This window comes from Furipterus horrens, unplaced genomic scaffold (assembly GCF_987537825.1).
Source record: "Furipterus horrens unplaced genomic scaffold, mFurHor1.1.pri manual_scaffold_5, whole genome shotgun sequence".
Classification (NCBI taxonomy): Eukaryota; Metazoa; Chordata; class Mammalia; order Chiroptera; family Furipteridae; genus Furipterus; species Furipterus horrens.
In genome coordinates this window covers 43,283,598-43,291,010 of record NW_028327175.1, presented here as the reverse complement: position 1 = coordinate 43,291,010, position 7,413 = coordinate 43,283,598, and the positions used below count along the sequence as shown (strand labels likewise).

At 42.0% G+C, this 7,413-nt stretch overlaps 1 pseudogene; it reads right to left on the bottom strand.

Annotated features, from left to right (window-relative positions):
• Positions 1 to 6,048: 6,048 nt before the first annotated feature.
• LOC150008465 (cytochrome c oxidase subunit 6B1 pseudogene) lies at positions 6,049 to 6,296 on the bottom strand (annotated as a pseudogene).
• Positions 6,297 to 7,413: the final 1,117 nt, after the last annotated feature.

Genomic DNA, 7,413 nt, shown 5'->3' with positions numbered 1-7,413 from the left:
GCTGTGGGGGCTCATTGGAGTACTAAATCAGGCTTTTAGGTTCTTGAAATAAATGACCCTTTAGATTGATTTTTTTTTTTTTATTGGCTGAAGGTGCATATTTTTAGAAAATTTGGAAGCATTCTGTTCATCTATTTTGAATCATTTGAGTATAAAAATGTGGCATTTTCACACTTTGGGATATTCAAGTCTCCTATTCCTTTTTTTTAAAGGCTCTAATATTTTTTTAAACCTTTCAAATTAGTTTATTTAAAGGCCAAATTTGATTTCTTCACAGTTTCTGAGTTAGGGCTGTAACTTTACCAGCTTTGAGGGGAAAGGAAACCATGGTAGTTCATCGTACAGAAGTTATAAATATGTGTGAATACTATTTTAAGCATTATATTTCTGGTAGGGATTTAAATACACGTGGAAAAGAGTGGCAAAGGCAGGGTCAGTGTTTCTACTCCTTTATACAAACCTTAATGGTAAATTAAAAAAAAGATTTATTCTCATTATCCTTGATACTCAAGGACACTTTTATCCTCCATCCCCCTCCCCCACCAAGTTTCTAGCATAAAAGACCCAGGGGAAGAAAATGAGGATGACATGGTGCCATTTTTGAACTCTTGCTTGACATGAGCCAGACTGTTTCAATTTCTTTACTTTCCAACCCAATTATTTTGAAATTCATTTCTCTTCTCACTAAGCCACTGTGTCCCTATGTATATTTTCAAGAACACCAGGTTTGTAGGGTGTTAATAGATGTCACCTGGAAAAAGAGTTTTGCGTTAAACAGATTTCTTTACTGCTGGGCTTCTCTCAGATTCCCTAGTGTGTGATATGAATCACCAACGAGGAATATAGTACTATGTAGTGTTTGTCATGCTTTTGTGCACTTGATGAACTTCCTCTCTCTCTCACAGTAGCTATAAGACTGATGTTTTCAGGAGCACAATCTGGGAAGTAATAGAAGATGATGTTTGTAATGTAAAATTGCATCTCTTTTTAAGGTGACTAGGCAGCTCCTTTTCCTGAGCAGTGATCATTTAGTGTGGCTACTGGTATGTCCCAGCTCTCCCACCACTGGGTGGTGACCCTGGGTAGTCACCTGTCATCTTGGAATCTTCCTTTCTGTGTAAAATGAGGAGGCTGGGCCTGATGATCCTTTGGACCATTATAGTGTCTGCAACGTGGACGGTCACAGGGCTTGAGCCCCTGTCTCTCAGCCACAGCTGGTTAAACTAGGGGTAGAATAGTGTTATCTGTTCAGGTTTGAGTGATGTAATTTTGGCTTATTATTTTTCAGATATTTCCAAACAGTGATTAGTAGTCAGAGAATAAGCCTAAGACATTTTAGGCTAAAGGAATTTCTTTAACAAAGGGCAGGCATCTGTAAATAGGAGCTTGGATACGAAGTAGCTCCTCAGTCATGGCATGGCTAAGGTCATTTTCATGATTTTTAATTAAAGTGTACCCATGCTAATGCTGTAATTATAAACAGGTTCTGTCAAGTCAAGGAACATTTGCCCTTCAATCATTGTCTTTCAGGGCACTTACTGTTATTTTTGACAAGTGAAAAATGTTTTTAGTTTGGAAGTCTACTAAAAAAAGATGTAGCTTTTATAGCTAAGTGATCATACTCTTTCTGGTTCTTCCACCTCAAACTCGGAGCCTGCTATAGACACCTGAAGAGCTCTGGACTGGAAGTAAAGTCTATGTTCTATTTAAAGACACTAGACTCAACCCCACTGGGCTCCAGTGTACTGATCTGTGAAGAAAGGTCCTTCTTGTACTGTCTATGGGAAGCATACCTCCAAAGGCTTCTCTGTCCTGATCAAAATGTACCCACACCACGGCCCTGCCTTCAGCTTCCGAAGCTCAGTCCACAAAGATGCTGCAGTAAGCTAGGTATTAATGGCTGAGAGCTTCATTTCTCTCTTAGGAACACTCTTAGGTCTTGTTCTCTTTGCAGCAGGACACCCTTGCATACACACTGCCATACTTTGAGGGAACACATTACTCCTGAATGTGGTGTAGTGTTTTGGAGGCATGACATATTTTGGAACCATTTTCATTCATACTTCCAAGGCAGCTTTTTCCCCCCAAGTCTGTCCATCCTTAATAACAGTATAGAGAAGTAAGGGTGAAGCCTCATTATTTATACTCTCACCCCACCTTGGCTCCAACAAGCATCATAGGATCAGAGTGGTGAATACAGCACCTGTCTACACATAGAGGAATTGTGGCAAAGAGGATCTTCCCCAGTAGAAATCATTGTGTGGCTGTCCTGTGTTCACAATGTATCCGTTGTTCTGTAAAGACAGGCTTTGTTCTAACTGTCCTTCCCACAGTCCCCTCCAAGTTCCTCCAGTGCAGACCTGGCCCTCCTTGGGTTCCCCAGCTACAACTTATTGGAATAGGAATAGGCCCCTGATCCCAGAAGAATAGTCTGTGGGTGGGCTGATTAATGATATTCTCTCCCTCAAGAATTTGAACTGCAAAATTTAGATTAACCATGCTTGAAATTATAGAGACAATCCCGTCAATATTAGGCCAGTCTACACTCTGTGCCATTAAGCGGCAGGAGCTGGGTAGCTGCTGCTCTCATTATAGGACACGTGCTCCTCTCCAGTCTACCCCTACCTGTCTTCATGCATGTTACCTGCCTGAGAATCACCTTACCTTCCCTCATACATTACAGTTTATTCTTTACCTTAAAGCTTCATCTCAACTATGCTTTTGCCTAACCTTCCTACAATTGAAATTCTTATAGGATGACAAAGCTATTGATTTCTTTCTCATCTGTATGGGAGCTTGTCTAATTGCCTATTAGTACATGATGGAGGAACAACTGCGTGGATTTGCATCCTATTTGGAGAGTCCACTTACATGGCTTGGCTTAAAAGAGAGGCTGTGTGACACTCATGAAGTTCACTTTTGGGGATGGATGGGAGTAGCTCAAAGAGGGACTTTTTTTTCCATAGACATTTTCCAAAACATCCAAAGAGTCTGAGGTGCAATCAAGTTACTTTTGGGCAATAAGCTCTAGCTGTATTGAATGATGTAATTTGATGTAGAAATTGGGGTAGTTTGGGAATTAGAGGAGACTCGAGTCTTTAAGGGTTTCTCTCAGGAGTCTGGAGTGTGGTATGGACCAACTCCACCCACTCTTTCACAGGGTTGATTTGGTTTTCTGCTGAAAATAGTTGAATCATTTAAGGATTAAAGCCAGGTTGATGAGGAAATTGAAGCGAGAGAGAAGAGGTGGTTTTCTGCCTTTAGCCTCTAAGAAGCTAGGATCTTTCAAAGTAAAAGGGTAGTGAGACATTTCCTGTTGCTCAGCTCCTGAGAGAAGGTTTCTGCAGAAAAACACGGGGAGACCAAACCACGTGGGATTGAGATGGAGGTCTGGGGGTGGCACAGTGTTGTTTCAGGGACTACGGGGGTAAACTCCATGGCTAGATGTCCTGGCCACAGTGTCACATCAGGGATTGGGATCATGTTTGGGTTCAGCATTTTCTTTTCCCCACCGTGTTTCTCAGAAACTGTGGAAAGCAAATGCTCAGGCGTACGGGCTGCTGTCAATGGTAACACATGTATGGTATATATTTTTTTCTAAATTCCTGGAAACTGTATGACCACATGGCAGGATATAAAATAACCCCTCCCTTGTTTTAGGCCGTTAAGTGGGTTTTAAAAGATAACGGTGATAACAGTTTCAAGAAATTAGATCTTGGGGGGGAACTCTTGTTGGTCTATCTGTGGCAATTTCAATGGCATTTCACAACTTTTCTGTTGGTGTGGAACACCATTCAATCCTGCAATGACTTGAATGTTGTTTTAAACACTGATATTTGCAAACTTCATAAACTAAAGGGTAACCAAAGTGGTTAGAATGGCCTCTTATTAAAATCCATTTAGTTTGTATGAGCAATTAAAATTTTATGGAGCCTCCTTTGTTTGTTATTAAGAATAGTGGAAATGAAAATAACATTTTAAATAAGGAGACAAGATGACTTTAAATACTAATACTACTCCCCCAGATCTCATAAGGTAGGCATTATTGACATCACTGTTTCACTGATGAAGACATTATTGACTTGCTCTAAACCACAGTGCTGATTGTGGAGTAAGGATTCAAGCCCAAGTCTTTCCCTGCTGTGTCCTTCATATAATCCCATACCCAGTCCTGTGGTGTTTTCTCTTTACAGTATATTCTTGGTGAAAAATTTACCTGCAACAAAAACCAAACCAAACCAAAACAAAATGAAACAAAACAAATTAAGTATCCAAGAGGAAAGGTACATTGGCCAACTCTCACGCTCACCTTGCATCCTCTTGCCCCATCTTTCACTAAACCATTGCCACAGAAACCAGCCACATCTGTCTTTGTGCCACCAGGATTTTCTGACTTGGCAGTGTGGCACACCTGCAGGAACCCACTAGACCATTCTCATACTTGCACAAATCTGAAACTGAGAATTAACACCCACAGGCAACCCTTTAGCTATGAAGGGTGGTGGCTGGTCAGTAAATAATTCCTTCCTGGATTCTTCTTCCTACATAGCTCTGCAATGTACCGTGCATTAATTTTTCCTCCTTTCTAGTTTCACTCTTTTCAGCTCTCAACTGTTTCCTGGATTCATCTCTGTAAACTAATGACCCATATGCAAGCTTTTATCTCAGGCTCTGTCTTCTGGGGGAAACCCAAGCTAAGACAAAAGGTTTCTTCTGCACACAGCAGCTTCGAGACCACTCACTAATTACAGCGGGATTTTGTTGTTTCTGTCACTTAGAATTCACTCTTTCTTCTTATGTTAGCCATGGTTTGAATTTTTCTAACTCAGTCTTTGTGGCTTTAGGGTACCTGATTTCATCTGATCCCATAGTCCAGGCCACAGTCTAGGATTGCAGGTGAACATGTGACCAAATCAGATGCTCTGAGATTTTTGCTGGGAATAGAACTCTTACTCTGGTATTCTGGGCTGGGTCCCTGAGAGGCTGAGAGGTCTGTTCTGCCAGTGCCATTATGTGGGACTTGAGACTGGGAAAGGCAGGACTAATTGGAGGTAGGGAAATAAAGCCAGGTCCTGATCATATTATTTGAGTCCTGAATCCATCTATGGACCAACCAGACATATGCTTGAACTTTTAGTTTCTATAAGCTCATAACTGCCTGGTGGCCAAGCTGCTCACTTGCAATGAAAGTGTCTCAAACATTATCCAGACTTTTAGGCTCTCTAGGTTGAGGCCTCTTTCTGGACTACTGCACATCAGGACACATCTCAGTTCCCATCACACAAGTCTCCTCCCAACAACAGGATTATGGAAACTGCCATGGGGAAACAGGTTTTCTTCCCCTTTGCCATCCATCCAATCAGACTGAAATGTTCTGGGTGAAATAATTCGTGGCACAGTTTCAATCTTCCCTCCTATAGGAAGAGCAGATTCCTAATATCGTTGTTAATGAGATCATGGAAGCTGTGGCTAATAATGGAGTAATTTCTGCCTTGATGAAAGGGGTGGGTTAGCTGTGTAGCAATGGCTTTGGTGTGACTCACTTCTTCTGGAGCCCCTAGTGTCCTCTTGCACTTTCTAGAATTGCTGTTCTGGAGGCTTGCTCTGTGCTAGGTGATATTCTGAGTCTACGCAAGGACAGTGTGTTCACAGACATCACTGGCTGTGGTTTAGATAATCCAGGTTCTATCTTCTGTCATACTTTGCACCTCAGATTTCACCTTCTTGTTCTTATTTTTGCTTATTTTGCTTTTCCAAATATGTGGCCTTCTTCCCTAGTCTAAATCAGCAATTTCTGCAAACCTGTATCTCCTGAGGAAAGATAACTCAGATTTAAAGGAGTTTTACCAGAAAGATATTTTTCTTTTCATTGCCCTCCATTTCTACATTTTAATTTTTTAATATATATTTTTTTACTTTTACAAGTATATATTAGTAGTTAAGCATGATTCAGGATCCCAGGGGGGGATGTACCCAGGTCCCCCTTCGTCCCCCTTCACCTCCCTAGGACAAGGATGGAGGACAGAGGATAGGAGGGGTATGACCAGTTCAGATCTTCCCAGGAGATGTGCCTTCTGCCAGGTGGTCATTCCAGGTGCACATCTGGGATATGGGGCAGAGGAACCTGTACGCACGCCAGTACCATCTGCACAGGGAGACATCACCCCTTTTAGCAGTCATTGTCATCTCACAGCAGTGAAGTCCAGGCAGGTCTGCCTATAGTTCCTGGTCTGGTTTTGGTTGGGGAAGCGGCTGTTAAAAAGGGCAGTGTGGGAGTTCTTGATGTCTTCTGCCATGTTGCTGACTCCTAAAGATGCTCCTGAAGCCGCTCACTGCTCACCGATCCTCAGCAAAGATGCTTCCATCTCCTCCATCTCTACTTCTGCTTCTAGGTCCCAGTGCATTTATAACCTCCTTGAGGGGATGATGCAGCTAAAGGTTTCCTGGGAAGGAAGGGTAAGAGCTTCCTACCAATCTGTAGTTGGCCTAGGCTACTGGACATTGCAGAGGGAACCACCTAAATCCCTAGAATTTGTTTGCTTTCTAAATGCCTTCAACTCCACATCAAGATATCTCTGTCTCTCGAAAGGATCAGTAACTCAATAAGCTCATCTCATCTGCTAACCATTCTCAAAGCCCTTTCTCCATAGGTTGAGCAATGTTGTATATTTCTTAGTTCTCTGGACGTAGAAAGCTTGAGAAGAGGTGCCCAGAGTCACTCTGGGAAAGATATAAAGGCCCAGGGCAGACTCGTAGGCAGATGTCCTGAACTGAAAGGAGACACCAGACTAAAGAGCGATTTTGTTCATCATAGCATGCTCCCGGAACAAAGCCTTTTTTCCTGGTGACTAGATCTACCAGCATCCATCTAATCATGTTCTCACTGTTCGTCCTATCTTTTGAAGACAAAGCTTTTCTTTGAGAAAGACCTCTTTATCTCTGGCATCAGGGTTTCTGTTATATTTGCCAAGGGACCCTGTGGCTTATCCTTAATTACTAAGTGTATTTATTTGTTACTTTGAGTTACTGTTAATTTTTACTTCTAGGTGAAAAACTATGTGTAGCTGGTTACATAGTTCTTAGAGTAAAGCTCTAGATATAAATAACTACCTTGCTTTTTCCTATTTGTATAACTTCAGTAATCTACTCTTTGGTCAAGACAGTGGGGTCCTGCTAAGGAAAAAGATAAGAAGCAACAGGAGGAATGGGGAAGGCACTTCTAGTTATGCTGGTGACCTCGGACTGACTCGGGGCTTTAGTTGCCTTCTCTCGGGCCATTGATGAGGCCCCACGCAGAATCATTCTCTATTCAGGACTGCCTTTGGGGCTCCTAAATGGGACCTTTTAAAATTTCTGACACCTTTTACTTTACATAAGCAGATGAAATCGCACAATTATTAGAACGACACGCTT